The sequence below is a fragment of the Microtus pennsylvanicus genome, chromosome X (genome assembly GCF_037038515.1).
Source record: "Microtus pennsylvanicus isolate mMicPen1 chromosome X, mMicPen1.hap1, whole genome shotgun sequence".
Lineage (NCBI taxonomy): Eukaryota > Metazoa > Chordata > Mammalia > Rodentia > Cricetidae > Microtus > Microtus pennsylvanicus.
In genome coordinates, this window is record NC_134601.1 from 2,918,931 (window position 1) to 2,935,223 (window position 16,293).

At 43.6% G+C, this 16,293-nt stretch overlaps 1 pseudogene; it reads right to left on the bottom strand.

Moving 5' to 3' along the window:
- Positions 1-4,139: 4,139 nt before the first annotated feature.
- LOC142841538 (malignant T-cell-amplified sequence 1-like) lies at positions 4,140-4,959 on the bottom strand (annotated as a pseudogene).
- Positions 4,960-16,293: the final 11,334 nt, after the last annotated feature.

A 16,293-nucleotide genomic window follows, 5' to 3' on the forward strand; every position in this document is an offset into this window, starting at 1 on the left:
CAGCACAGGTCACTCAGAGTGAAGGCTATTTAGGGGGACTCAAGACTAGAGAGACTTCCGAAGGTTATTCAGGGGTATTGTAGGTGTTTTTCTTCCACTCTTTTGGACTGTTTCTGAATTCAGAAACACATGGCTAATGTTATTTCACCAGGAGTGGGGCTAGAGACCTGAACATTTTGAGGAGGGAGCCCCATCCCAGGGCCTCTGGAAACACTCCAGCTGAGCTTCCCAATAGCAGGTAGGGCTCTTCAATGATGCTGATGGAGCAGGAGAATGTGGCTAGGAACAGAGCCTCTAGCTTCCACTAATGCCCACTTCAGTAGCCACACAGGGCCAGTGGCTAACCTAGGGAAAGGACAGGCCCAGGGAGTCTGTGGAGGGGTGGACATTTTGTAAGTTTTTGGCAGCTGGGTGTAGTGTTGGACATGTATATATTATATATGAACATATAAAAATATGTTTCTGAGAAGAGTACTGACTTTTGTTAGATTCTGAAAAGCAGGACACCAATTGAACCCTCTTGTCACCATTGCTGTGTCTCCTTTGTCACCGAGTCCCCTCCTCTGTTACAGGTGGCTTCCCTGTTGAACACCCAGCAAAACAGCTGAGACCTGAGACCTCAGGCCCACGACAAGCTGTAAGCAGCCAGCCAAGGGGCACAATGGCTGCACCCAGGAAATCTGCCATGCAGGTCCCCTCATCGTACCACCAGGGCCCTCAGCCTCAAGAGCGTGACACACCCTGGGAAGCCTTCCACAGGCGCTTCAGTCAGTTCCAGTATGAAGAAGCAGCCGGGCCTCGGGATGCCTTCTGCCGACTCTGGGAGCTTTGCTCTCAATGGCTGAAGCCACAGACGCGGTCAGTGGAACAGATCCTGGCACTGTTGGTGACGGAGAAATTCCTGCAAATTCTACCTGCAGACATGGAGAGCAGCGCCAGCATGCGCAGCCTGGAGACTAGAGAACGACTTTTCACCCTGATAGAGGAGCTGCGGAGAGACAACCGGGAAGCAGAGAACAAGGTGAGAAAGGTGCTGGGCAAGTGCCTTGGTGGCTGCATCAAGATGAGACATTCCGTCCCCGTCATTCCACAGCCCCTACCCTTCCCCAGAGTCCTTTTCAACAGTCTCTTTTGTGGGAGTGAGCTGGAGCCAGCATAGGGGTCATAGGATAGGGGTCAGAGTTTCCACCCTGTACCTGACCACCACACCCTCTCTACAACACACAAATGTCTCCTTCATTGTCAGTAAATGAATTCTAGGCAGCATAACTTCTCTATACACCCATCAAAACATCAGTGCACAGCCCTGTGGCTTGCACAACTATTCTGTCTATGGAATGCCTTTGTCTCAGGAACTCAGAATGGTTTTTACCTTGCCAAATACCGGCTAGCTGGGTGTACAGGCACATTCCTCCTGTAGTTCTGATAAGGGTGAGGCAGGAAGATCACTTGAGACTAGGAGTTTGAGATCAACCTGGGCAACAAGGTGAGCATTCAGGTGGAAAAAGTGGCTTTACTTAAGAGGGAAAGCAGAGCAGCAGACAGCAAATGTGGCCCTTGAAACCAAAATTATTTTGTTGCCGTACAGAAGAAGCTTGACACATTTGAGTCAACTGGCATCTAGGATGGATAGAAAGGGACAAGTGGGCATTTGTCATATTCTAATATTTTATGAAGCATATGCATGGGTAGGGTGAGCTACATCAACAGAAACCATGATGTCCTAGACATGTGTATCTGTCCTTGGAATCCCTCCCTGCTAACATGATCAGCAAAATTCAGATTGAGTCCAATGATGGAGTCGCTACGTACAGGTAGATCCTGAATACTTGAAATGAAGCTCATGTCATCAAGCAAATTGGCTTGGATCTGACATAATTTTAAGTAATGTTAACTACATTTCATTTTAAAGAAGGTCCATTAAAAGTTAAGAAGGATGTACTAGCTAGCATACTACAGCGCACAGCTGAAGGCATTGAGGCATGGGATGCCTTTCCAAATCTTTCATGATGACAGATAGAAGATCCAGAGAACCACAGCAGAGAGGAGAGTTACATTATCCATTCTTTATTATTTCTACCCAAAGTGGGACATGAGGACATCATGGTCTAAGGCTTTCTCTACATGTAGTACAGTGGTTCTAAACCTTCCTTATGCTGTGACCCTTTAATACAGTTCCTCATTATTGTGGAGACCCCCAGCCATGAAATTATTCTCATTGCTGCTGCATAACTGCAACTTTGCTACTGCTATGAATCATAATGTAAATATCTGACATGCAGGAAATCTGGTATGAGACCCCTGTGAAAGAGCTGTTCTAACCTCTGAGGAGGTTGTGACCCCCAGGTTGAGAACCACTGATGTAGCTGCCCGAAAGAGTGGAAGAGACAGCAAACTGTTTATTCCATGTATACAAAAATGCTTTTTTATAACCTCTCCTTTTCTTATTTACCTCAGAGCTATGAATATAAAGTAGGAGGAACCCACGACTTGGACCACACAAATACAAGCAACTTCTAATATCTTTCATCATCCCTCCCATTCTAAATGTCTTGTTATTGTGAGAAACACAAATAATCCCTTTTCCCTTTCTTCCATGTATTCATTCACTCATATGTTCTTGCTGCTCTTGAGTTGGGAAGAGACACTAGCCACAATCTCTATTCACCAAAGCTCAGCAAAGGTGACTTTGCTGTGATCTTCCAAGCTGGGCTGAGCCTTTGTAATGGGAGCTAGCTGAATGGGCCAACAATTCCTTAGTATGAGACAAATAATGTAAAGGGACCTCTGCTCCAGGAGAACCAAAGAAAGTGGGAACCTTGACTCACACAAGTTATGTCTTCTACTGCTTGAATTCCTCTGTCATCGGCCTGGCCCAGGCACAGCTGCCTCAGGCCTACATGTTTGCAGTGGCCTCTGTGGGGCTCCCTGGCTCCAAGCCAGAGTGTCTTCAGCTTTTTTTTCTTTTGGATTGAAGAACCCTTGGACATGGAGTAAGACCTATCAGCCTTGGTTCCCCTGGGCAGTATGACGAATACAGAACTGCTGATGTGCATCCAAGGTTGACATGAAATCCCAGACAGAGAGAAAGAGAGAGAGAGAGAGAGAGAGAGAGAGAGAGAGAGAGAGAGAGAGAGAGAGAGAGAGAGAGAGAGATGTGCAGGCAGGCCGAGCTGCCACAGTCTCTTTCTCTGCAGCAGTGTGTGATGTTTCAATGACCAGAAAGTCAGAGTTTTCTCGGAAGGGTAAAGTAGATGGCAATTTTCCCCGAGACTGGTATTTTAGTACCTAGCTACTAAACACCACCAGTGCACACTGTGCCAACAATACCAAGATATACAAGGGATATATAATTGTAGGAGCCTGGAAATCATACACAGTCAGAAGCATGCAGTGAATTGAAGGAACAGGCGATGCCACGAATGATGTGAACCTGACTTGCCTCCTTTATTTTGACATATAAGCTCAGGTAGCAGGGTGTCAGAAACATTCCTAATGAGCAGGAAGCTGTGATTTTACACCAGATGGACTCAGAATTAAGACCATTCTGCTTGTTTCTTCTTTTGATCGCAGGATATCTGTGGAGCCTTGGCTGTCACTCTTCTGCTTCACAATTATAATGAGCAGACGACTTCTAACCATCGACCCCATATTCAGATATACATCATAGTCTTCCTGAAATAGCCCCACAGAAACCCTTCTTATGTGGAGGTATTACCTGCAGCATTTCCAGTTTTAAGAAAGACACAATTTCTGGGCTGGGAGGGTGGCTCAGCAGGTTAAAGACACTTGCTGATTGGCCGGATGACCTGAGTTCAATCCCTAGAATTCATATCGTAGAAGGAGGTAACTGAGTCTCCACTAATTATCCCGATTTCCATATGTGCTCATACTTGCATATGAGGGCATAAATAAATATAGTACAGTGTACAAAGAAAGAAAGAGACAATTTTGATCTAAGTGTGACTATCTAAAGTTCTTTAGCACCCTCTGGCTGTCACTGCATAGGATTTTTTTAAACATCCAAAAACATTTATTCAACTTAACCACAGAGGCTTTGTCTTTATGCGGTCACACACAGACACAAACACAGATATGGCACAATATTCGTATTTAGTCCAAACGCATTCTTTTGAGGTTCATTTATATGTTTTCATATGCCACAGCCCATCATTTAAATAATGGACATTTTCACTGTGTCACGCTACAGCTTCCACGATGACATGTTTTCTCTTAAATTTTATTTTATTTTTGGGGTGTGTGCAAGGGCAGAGGGAACAAAGGAACAGAGAGATGAATAGGATCTGGATGTATGATGTGCAAGCCACAAAGAACAAATAAATTTTTTTAAAAATTCCTCTGTTGACTTCCTCAATATCTTCTACAGACATGTCCATGACTCCAACACATAAATTGGCAAGTTGTTTTTCTTATGTCATGATTGCAACCATAGTATCTACAACACCAGGGTAAAGTTTAGCTCTGGAAGTTAAGCCTGGACACATGATATTTGCTCTGCTGAGTGCAAATTTGATGGCCCCTTTATCAACCTGCTGATATGGCAAAATAAGAGGATATTTTTGAAATAATCTTAGGATTGGATAAAAAGGCTCTTCTCTCTGTGTACACAAGGTCATTCTCCATTTACTCTAAGGATTTCTATGTGTTCATGGCATCTGACAATTTTCACAGTATCTTTCTCAGGCATGATTTGATTAAGTCATGGTTCAATACTAGAAACTGCTCTATCAATTGATTTTAATATCTTTTAATAATCAAGGTTTTCAATTGGATGCAGTTGGACAGTTTTCTTTTTCATCAAATTTCTTGAACGTGATCCAAGGTTAAGGAGGCAATGATAGTGAAGGGTCTAAAGTTACAAGGAAACTGAATTAGGAAGGGTCTGACAGGGTCTCTTACATGGGGAAGGCTGGGACTGACAGCCAGGGATGCCGTCATTATCTGGAATGCATGGAATTACTGAAGTCACATTTCTCCCTGTAGTCCATGGCTGGATACATATGGAAGAGCTATGCCTTGGCTGGTCGTGATTTTATTCATTGTTAACGATCTACTATTCTTGTAGTCGTTTCTGCAAAACTAACTTTTATTCTAAGAAGACAATCACTTTTATAAGACAACATGAACAAACAAATGTCTTGGCAACAAAATTAGATCGCTCAAGGAAACCCATGAGCTATTTTGTTAAATACTTTCAGTGCTAAAACAGAAGCTTTATGACATGTAGCAGGCATTTGGTCTTGGCATTTACTTTCACACATAAAAGAGAAGGATGGCAATGGGACTGGATGGAAAGATAACTACAGAAGAGTCCAATAGTATAACAGCGATTTTTTTCTGCCCACCATACATAAACACAGCATAGAAGCTGTTGACATAGCCTCATATGTGAAAATACAGGATCCTTCTTGTAAACACAAATACAGATCCTGCAGCTAAGGGACTCAGTGTTACAGCTAAAACCAGTCCCAAAGTCACAGCCCTAACTGGGGAATCAGTTCATAACATTAAATAACAGAGATCGGAATAGCTGTGTGGAGTTCATGGCTTCAGTACAAATGCTTTGATTTTGAGACTGAGAGACCCAAGGGTTAAATTTAATCACTGTGACACACAACATTACATACCAACCAAATCAATAAAAGAATCTCAAAAGCAAAAACAAAAATTTCTTGCTCAATATACCTGAAAGAATACTTCCTTTTTGAGTCCCCAAATCTTAAAATACTGGATTGGAGGCGGGAGCACAGGCTCCACAGGAAGCTCATTGTTCACGATGGAATGATCCCCAACTTGACAACCATGTCTCCTGTGCCGTGGGAGGAGAAGCCCGAGTACTGCTGCCTCCACCACAAAAATCCCGTGACCTGTCCTGAGGGTCAGCGCTCAGCCTGCATGACCTGACTCCAGATTCACAGCAGGTTACAGACTGTGGCCAGCCTTCCCAGGATCCTGTGAGCCCATTTTCACCTGCCTGACAGAGACATTGTGAAATATTACCCATTGCTGTTCTTCAGTTAGAGCAGTGGTTCACAACCTTCCTAACGCCGGGACCTTTTGATACAGTTCCTCATGTTGTGGTGACCCCAACCATAAAATTATTTTGTTACTACTTCATCAATTTTGCAGGGTGGTCTTAGGAGACCCCTATGAAAGGGTCATTCGACTCCAAAGGCATCTTGACTCACAGGTCAAGGATCACTGTTTTAGGATAAGAAGCAGCACGCTTCGCTGGTGTATGGCTAAGAAGGCCTAGAGAAATCTCAGAAGGTCAAGCTAGATCCCAAATGGTTAGGTGTGGGCACCTACAACAAGTGAGTAACTGTGCTGGCTAACTACATGTCAGCATAAAGTTTGGTGTCCATGGCTTTATGTGGAGGTCTTTGATTCATTTGGACTTAAGTCTTGTGCATGGTGATAAATATGGATACATTTTCATTCTTCTGCATGTTGATATTCAGTTATGCCAGCACCATTTGTTGAATATGCTTTCTTTTTTACATTGTATATTTTTTGCTTCTTTCTCAAAATCAGGTGTTTGTGGGTGTGTGGAATGATTTGGTTTCTTTGGTCCTCCTGTCTGTTTTCATGCCAGTATCGGCCTGTTCTCACTACTGCAGCTCTGGAGTAGAGTTGGAAGTCAGGGATTGTGATGCCTCCAGAAGTTCCTTTATTGTACATAATTGTTTTGGCTATCCTGGGTTTTTTGCTTTTACATATGAAGTTGAGGTCTGTGAAGAATTTTGCTGGGATTTTGCTGGACGTTGCATTGAATCTGTAGATTGCTTTTGATAAGATTGCCATCTTTACTATGTTAATTCTACATAGCAAGAGCATGGGAGATGTCTCCATTTTCTGGTTTCTTTTTCAATTTCTTTCTTCAAATATTTAAAGTTCTTATCAGCCGGGCGGTGGTGGCGCACGCCTTTAATCCCAGCACTCGGGAGGCAGAGGTAGGCGGATCTCTGTGAGTTCGAGGCCAGCCTGGTCTACAAGAGCTAGTTCCAGGACAGGCTCCAAAGCCACAGAGAAACCCTGTCTCGAAAAAACCAAAAAAAAAAAAAAAATAAAGTTCTTATCATACAGGCCTTCCACTTGCTTGGTTAATGTTATTCCAAGATATTTTATGTTTTTGTGGCTATTGTGAAAGTTGGTGTTTCTCTGATTTCTTTCTCAGCCCATTTATCATCTGTGAAAAGGAAAGCTACTGATTTTTTTCAGTTAATCTTGTATTCTGCTACATTACTGAAGGCATTTATGAGTTTAGAAGTTCTTTGGTAGAATTTTGGGGTCACTTATGTAAACTATTATATCTCAAGCATTGAAGATGTGATAGCTTGCACGAGGAATCTTTAACATAGAATGTAAATTCTGACATTCTGCCAAATATACCATCAAGCAATACTTACTAAGTCACAGCAAATCTCTAGTATATGGTGAGAATAAATATCTGTTCTTCCAGAGAACTGGAAGGCATGTGAAGCTGTGAATCACTCTCAGTGGAGGAGTGCTTGCCATGAGTACATAATTCCTTGACTTCAATTCCAAAGGGGATAAAAGATCAGAGAAAACCCTATGGTGCATATACTAAGAAAGTCTTGGCATATGTATGCTGATTTAAACTAGTCAGTCTAATAGTGTGTGTGTGTGTCTAAAAATTTTATTGAATTTTATTTTTAACGGTTCCATGTGTATAAAGTACATTCTTATGTCTGTAATTTCTGCTCTTTTAAATCTCTCTCATCTCTCCTTTCTACAAATTTTTAGGAAGAAATTATATTTTTACATTTTAGTTAAAGTATAATTACATTGCCTTTCTTTCTTCCCTCTAACACTTCTCCTGTCTCCTCCCTCCATCTCTCTCTTATCCCCACCTAACTCAATAGACAATGTCACCCTAAATGATACACAGATCTGCTCATAAAGCAGAAGTCTATGCATTGCATGTCAAACTACAGAAAGAGCTATTGGCTCTATTGGTTTATTGTCCTGGGGTTCCTTTGCAAAATTATAGTCGAGGAAATGTTCTGCATGTGTTTGTCCTTGACCAGGAATCACCAGTTTTGTGGGACAAAGAAAGCTATTAGATGGATGTGTATAACAAGGAGATATAAGGCAAAAGCAAATTTAGAGAAAATTTAGCAAGAAAGTCAATCTTTTTCAAAACCTAAGTATGCCTCTTTTTGGTTTTACAGTCAGTAATAGACAAAGACAGCTACAGACTCTACACATACCAATATCTCTGCTGATCTTGGAGGCTAAACGGGGTCAGCCTAGTTAGTCCTTAGATGGGAAGACCGCATAGAGAACAGGCAGCAGAGCTATGTGAGCTGTATGAGAACAAGGGAGTAAAGGAACAACCTTAGCAATTGGAGCCAGAACCAGGTCCTTCTGTGAAAGGTAGAGGGAAATGAACATCACCTGAAATGTTCACATTGCCAGAGAAATCACAGGGAAACAAAACTGTACTATGAACAATACAAAACACTTGCTCCAGCAACCCTCCCCCTTTTCACTGCCTCCTGTTATTGCAATCCTCAGAGACATGAGAACTGAGAGCATGGAGTGCCTCCTGCTTCCCTAGCTTTTTGCACAGGACCAAGGTTAGGCAAGGAATAAGGCTGACATAGCACAGCCTGTACTAGTGTAGGAGCACAGAATTCTCTGGAGAATAGGAAAATCCGGACCATGCCCATCATAAATGCTTCAGGTCTACAATAGGGCCATGTTCTCATACCAATCACAGCAGTATTCATTGCTAACTTCTATCTTCCAAACATGCTGATCCACAGGGACTGTAAAAGAAGACAGATAGGGACACTTGCTTGAAACTTAGTGTTCCCTGACTCTTCTGCACCTAAGTTCCTGCAGCTAATTCTGCCTGATTTTTTCTCGTCCTGTGGAACAACCTTACAATACTACTGGAACACTTAAGGTTGCAGAGAATGGAAAGATAACCATTGTGCTACTTAGATCACTTATTGTAGCTCTATCATCCACTGTCCCAACTCAGTAGATGTAACCCTAAGGGGGAAAATGGGGGAAATTAAATGGGGAAGGAAAAGGAGGATAATACAGAGAGGAGAAGGAGGAAAGAGAGAAAAATAACACTAAGGATGTTTGGGGGAAAGTCATAGAGAAACATTTTATAAGCTTACTTTAAAATGTGTGTGTGTGTGTGTGTGTGTGTCTGCGTATGCTATAGACATATTGCGTAATGGAGTTATGCCATACAATGTGCAACACATCACAAGTTCTCAGTCTGTGGGTCATGACCTCTTCAGGGGTCACCTATCAGATATTTGCATCACAATTCATAACAGTAGCACAATTATAGTTATGATGTAGAAACAAAATAACTTTATGGTTGGGGGTCCCCACAACATGAGGAAATGCATTAAAAGATCACAGAATTAGGAAGGTTGAGAACAACTGCCATAGACAAACAAACAAACAAACAAAAAACAGTTTCAGGTACAGGAAGCCTCCTGTTGAGTAATAGGGGAGTGGTCCAAGAGACTCAAAAATAATATTTAGACTATTGCCTTTGCCCTTGGTTAACTCTCAGAACTTGAAGGTAAGATCCTATTACTAAATACAGCACACAGTTCAGACACAGGACTGAGTGGAATCAAGCTGGTACTAATCTAGAAGTGAACTCCCAGAGGGTTCTTATATAATTCTTAATAGTATGGGAAGGTGCTATGCAAGAAACTGGGGGAGAGAGTAATAAATATTCCTGTCTTTAAATTGTAACTTCTATAAACCACAGTAGCGATTAGTACAGCTAGGTTACCTAAAGGTACAATAGCACATATATCCTAGGGGTAACTAACAGCTACCTAATTGTACCAAGGCCCACTCAATAGAAGAGAAATCATGCTGGGACTGTAAACTTAGTCAACTACCTACATTTGGAGAGATCATAGGCAGTAGAGGAGAACTTACTGAAAGAAAAAAAAAGAAATTACTGCCTCCTCCCAGCCTCCCATTTCCCTCCCCCTCCTCCCACCCTTTTCCTCCCCCCACTCCTCTCCCCCTCCCTCTCCAGTCCGAAGAGCAGTCAAGGTTCCCTGCCCTGTGGAAAGTCCAAGGTCCTCCCCCTTCCATCCAGGTCTAGGAAGGTGAACATCCATACTGGCTAGGCTCCCACAAAGCCAGAACATGAAGTAGGATCAAAACCCAGTGCCATTGTCTTTGGCTTCTCATCAGCCCTCATTGTCCGCCATGTTCAAAGAGTCCGGTTTTATTCCATGCTTTTTAAGTCACAGTCCAGTTGGCCTTGGTGAGCTCCCAATAGATCAGCCCCACTGTCTCAGTGGGTGGGTGCACCCCTCATGGTCCTGACTTCCTTGCTCATGTTCTCACTCCTTCTGCTCTTTCTTGGGACCTTGGGGGCTCAGATCAGTGCTCCAGTGTGGGTGTCTGTCTCTATCTCCATCCATCACCAGATGAAGGTTCTATGGTGATATGCAAGATATTCGTCAGTATTGCTATAGGCTAGGGTCATTTCAGGTTCCCTATCCTCAGCTGCCCAAGGAGCTAACTGGGGACATTGCCCTAGGCACCTGGGAGCCCCTCTAGGTTCAAGTCTCTTGCCAACCCTAAGATGGCAAAATTAAGTTATGTGATTCCCTGCTCCTCTATCCAACCTTCCTTTCTCCCAATCATCCCGTTTCCCCAAGTTCCCCCCATTCTCTCCTTCTTACTTTTCTCTCCCCATCTCCTCTTACCCCCGTCCCACCCCACCCCCAAATTCCCAATTTTTTGCCCGGCAATCTTGTCTACTTCCCATACCCAGGATAACAACTATATGTTTTTCTTTGGGTTCACCTTCTTATTTAGCTTCTTTAGGATCACAGATTATAGACCCAATGACCATTATTTGTGGTTAGAAACCAATTATGAGTGAGTACATCCCATGTTCCTCTTTTTGGGTCTGGCTTACCTCACTCAGGATAGTGTTTTCTATTTCCATCCATTTGCATGCAAAATTCGAGAAGTCGTTTTTTTACTGCAGCATAGTACTCTAATGTGTATATATTCCACACTTTCTTCATCCATTCTTCCATTGAAGGACATCTAGGTTGTTTCCAGGTTCTGGCTATAACAAATAATACTGCTATGAACATAGTTGAACAAATGCTTTTGTCATATGATAGGGTATCTCTTGGGTAAATTCCCAAGAGTGGTATTGCTGGGTCCAGGGGTAGGTTGATCCCGAATTTCCTGAGAAACCGAAACACTGCTTTCCAAAGTGGTTGCACAAGTTTGTGCTCCTCTTACGCTCCTCCCACGCCCCTCCTATTCTCCTCCTATGCAACCCCCTATGCTCCTCCTATGTCCTGCCTATGCTCCTTCCATGCCCGCCTATGCCCCGCCTTTGCTCCTCCCACGCCCCACATATGCCACTCCTATGCTCCTCCTATGTCCCGCCTATGCCACTCCTATGCTCCTCCTATGTCCCGCCTATGCTCCTCCCATGCCCCGCCTATGCCCTGCCTTTGCTCCTCCCATGCCCCGCCTATGCAACTCCTATGCTCCTCCTATGTCCCGCCTATGCCACACCTATGCTCCTCCTATGTCCCGCCTATGCTCCTCCCATTCCCCACCTATGCTCCTCCTATGCCCACCTTTGCCCAGCCTTTGCTCTTCCCATGCCCCACCTATGACACTACTATGCTCCTCCTATGTTCCGCCTATGCTCCTCCCATGTCCTGCTTATGCTCCTCCCACGCCCCACCTATGCCACTCCTATGCTACTTCCATGCCCCTCTTACGCTCCTCCTATGCCCATCCTATGCTCCTATTCACCTCCATGCTTCTCCTTGCCTACTGATGTATCTTCCCAGTGATGGCAGTCCCCAGTGATGGCTCTCCTGGTGCTCCAGTGATGTCTCTCCCAATGACGGCTCTCCTGGTGCCAAGATCAGATCTCCATGCTGGTTGGGTAGCTCGTAAACAAAGCACCTACCTTGCTTGCTGCAGGCAGGCTATTGAAACAAAGGAGCTCCCGCTGGCTAGGTTGCCCTCGGGATTCGGCCCCAGTGCCCCAAGAGAGAAGGGAGGCAGAAAGGGGGAGAGTTCTGGATGCAAGTTGTGTGGGATAGGAAGAGAGAGGCAGTATGCTGGGAGTATAGGCCCAGCAGGAAGCCCAGGAAGTATAGGGAGGATGAGGAAAGTCTGAGTTCCCTGTCCCGGGCTGCTTGCATGGGTCCAAAACTCACCCAATGATGGCTCTCCTGGTGCCAAGATCAGATCTCCGTGCTGGTTGGGTAGCTCGTAAACAAAGCGCCTACCTTGCTTGCTGCACGCAGGCTATTGAAACAAAGGCACATTGTTTTCTTTTTATTATTAATTTATTTTATTACTTGAAAAATACCAATCCAAATTCCCACTTCCTCCCCTCCTCCCACTTCCCTCGCACTCCCTCCACACACCCTCCCCCTTAACCTCTCCAGTCTTAATAGAGCACAAGGCACCCTGCCCTGTAGGAAGTCTAAGGCACTCTCCACTACATCCAGGTTGAGCAAGGTATATATATCCAAAGAGAATAGGATTCCCCCAAAAGCCAGTACATGCAGTAGAGACAAATTTCAGTGCCATTGTCATTGGCCTCTCAGTCTGCCCCAACTGTCAACCACATTCAGAGGGACTAGTTTGATCCTATGCTTGTTCCTTCCCAGTTCAGCTGGAGTTGGTGAGCTCTAATAGCTTAGGTAAACTGTTTCAGTAGGTGAACCCATCATGGTCTTGACCTCTTTGCTCATATTCTCATTCTTCCCACTCTTCAACAGGACTGTGGGAGCTCAGTCCAATGGTCTTATGCAGGTCTCTGACTCTGTTTCCATCAGTTGCTGGATGAAGGTTCTATGGTGATATTTAAGAGAATCATCAGTCTGACTGTAATCTGACTGTAGCCAGTTCAGACACTCTCTTCTCTATTGCTTAGGGTCTTAGCTGTGGTCATCCTTGTGGATTTCTGGGAATTTTTCTAGGGCCAGGTTTCTTGCTAGCCCCATAATGACTCCATCAATCAAGATATTACTTTCTTTGATTTAGTGTTTTTAATTGAATTTATTTATTTATTTTACATACAAACCACAATATGTTTGTGTTTTGTTTGTTCATTTGTGTTTTCCTGGATTTCTTTAAGAAATATATTTGTGAGTGCTGCGGCACCCGGGAACAGCCCGCCTACACTTCCTGATCAACCTACAGGGCTACACTGCCCGGTACCTCCTCTCTCTTCCTATCCCATCCAGCTTACATCCAGATCCCCCCACCCTCTGTTTCTCTCCCCCCTCCCTTCCTTGGTGGCAGAGCGCCTCCCTGCTCTGCCTGCTTGGGCGCTGGGTCCTAACCCAAAGCGTAGGGTAAAGGGGAGCTCGGGGGCTTCTTTGTCCCCATAGCCCGCCTGCAGCAAGCAGGGTGGGCCCTTTGTCTGCGAGCGAACCAAGCAGCAAGGAGTTTCGATCAGGACACCTAGTGAAACATCATTGTGGTGAGTGAGTGCTGCGGCACCCGGGAACAGCCCGCCTACACTTCCTGATCAACCTACAGGGCTACACTGCCCGGTACCTCCTCTCTCTTCCTATCCCATCCAGCTTACATCCAGATCCCCCTACCCCCTGTCTCCCTCCATCTCTCCCTTCTTGGAGCAGAGCGCCTCCCTGCTCAGCCTGCCTGGGCGCTGGGACTGAACCCGAAGGTGAGTGCAAAGGGGAAGGTGGTAGCTCCTTTGTCTCCATAACCTGCCTGCAGCAAGCAGGGTGGGCCCTTTGTTTGCGAGCTAACCAAGCAGCAAGGAGATCCGAACTGGACTCCAGGAGAAACATCACGGGGGAGTGACATCACTGGGAAGGTACATCAGTTGGCAAGAAGACCTGTTCCTGTAAAAGAAGATCCATAGGAGAATATTGGGAGGAAGAGATGGGGAGACGCCAATGCAAGAATTCACCCAACAATCTGAAAAACAACACGAAACCACCAGAAGCCAGCGACCTCACAACAGGAGGACATGAACACCTTAATCAAGAAGAAGGAGAAAAAACTGACTTCATGACAGGGATTGACACCCTTAAACAGCATATAAAAAGCGCCCTTATAGAAATGGATGAGAAGTATAACAGAAAGTTCGAGGAATTGAGTAAATCAGTGAATGATACTCTAGGAAAGCAAGGAGAAACAATCAAACAGATAATGGAAACAGTTCATGATTTGAAAAATGAAATGGAGGCAAAGAAGAAAACACAAACAGAGGGCCGGCTGGACATGGAAAATCTAGGTAAACGAATAGAGACTACAGAAACAAGCATAACCAGCAGAATACAAGAGATAGAAGAAAGAATCTCAGAGTCTGAGGATAACATAGAGAAAATAAACGCACTGATCAAAGAAAACATTAAGTCCAACAAACTCTCATCACAAAACATTCAGGAAATATGGGACACAATAAAAAGACCAAACCTAAGAATAATTGGAGTAGAAGAAGGAGAAGAAGTGCAGCTCAATGGTCCAGAAAATATACTTAACAAAATTATAGAAGAAAACTTTCCCAACCTGAAGAAGGATGTACCTATGAAGGTTCAAGAAACATACAGAACACCAAATAGGCTGGATCAAAAAAAATCATTCCCTCGCCATATAATAATCAAAACACAAAATATACAGAATAAAGAAAGAATATTAAGAGCCACAAAGGAAAAAGGCCAACTTACTTATAAAGGTAAACCTATCAGACTTACACCTGACTTCTCTATGGAAACCATGAAAGCCAGAAGGTCCTGGATAGATGTACTGCAAAAACTAAGAGACCATGGATGCAAGCCCAGACTACTATATCCAGCCAAGCTTTCGTTCACCATAAATGGAGAAAACAAAATTTTCCAGGATAAAAACAAATTTAAGCAATACGTAGCCACAAATCCAGCCTTACAGAAAATAATAGAAGGAAAATCACTAACCAAAAAGTCCAACAAATACCTCAATAACTCAGACATCTAGAGACCCTTCACCAGCGCAACTCAAAGAAGGGTAACACACAAACCCTACTACTAAAAAAGGGACCGGAGTTAACAACCACTGGTCATTATATCACTTAATGTCAATGGGCTCACCTCACCTATAAAAAGGCACAGGCTAAGTACTGGATACGAAAACAGGATCCAACATTCTGCTGTCTACAAGAAACACACCTCAACCACAAAGACAGGCACCAACTCAGAGTAAAGGGCTGGGAAAAGGCTTATCAAGCAAATGGACCTAAGAAACAAGCAGGTGTGGCCATACTAATTTCTAACAAAGTTGACTTCAAACTTAAATCAATCAGAAGAGATGGAGAGGGACATTTTATACTCATAACAGGAAAAATTCATCAGGAAGAAATCTCAATCCAAAATATCTATGCCCCTAATATAAAAGCACCCACGTATGTAAAAGAAACATTGCTAAAATTCAAGGCAGCCATCAAACTGCACACACTAATAGTAGGAGACTTCAACACTCCTCTTTCACCAATGGACAGGTCAATCAGACAGAAACCTAACAGAGAAATTAGAGAATTAATGGAGGTAATGAAGCAAATGGACTTAACAGACATCTATAGAATATTCCACCCAAAGAGGAAAGAATATACCTTCTTCTCTGCAGCTCATGGAACCTTCTCGAAAATTGACCACATACTTGGTAACAAAGCTAACTTACACAGCTACAAAAAAATATTACTAACCACCTGTGTCTCTTCAGACCACCATGGATTAAAGTTAGAATTCAACAACAATGCCACCCCCAGAAAGCCTACAAACTCATGGAAACTGAACAGTCAACTACTGAACCATACCTGGATTAAGGAGGAAATAAAGAAAGAAATTAAAGTCTTCCTTGAATTCAATGAAAATAAAGAAACAACATACTCGAACTTATGGGACACTATGAATGCAGTCCTAAGAGGAAAGTTCATAGCACTAAGTGCCCACTTAAAGAAAACAGAGAAAGCACATATTGGAGACTTAACAGCCCACCTGAAAGCTCTAGAAAAAAAAGAAGCAGACTCACGTAGGAGGAGTAGAAGACTGGAAATAATCAAACTGAGGGCTGAAAACAACAAAATAGAAACACAGAAAACAATCCAAAGAATCAATGAATCAAGAAGCTGGTTCCTGGAGAAAATCAACAAGATTGACAAACCCCTATCCAAACTAATCAAACGGCAGAGAGAAAATTTGCAAATTAATAAGATCAGAAATGAAAAGGGGGACATAACCACAAACA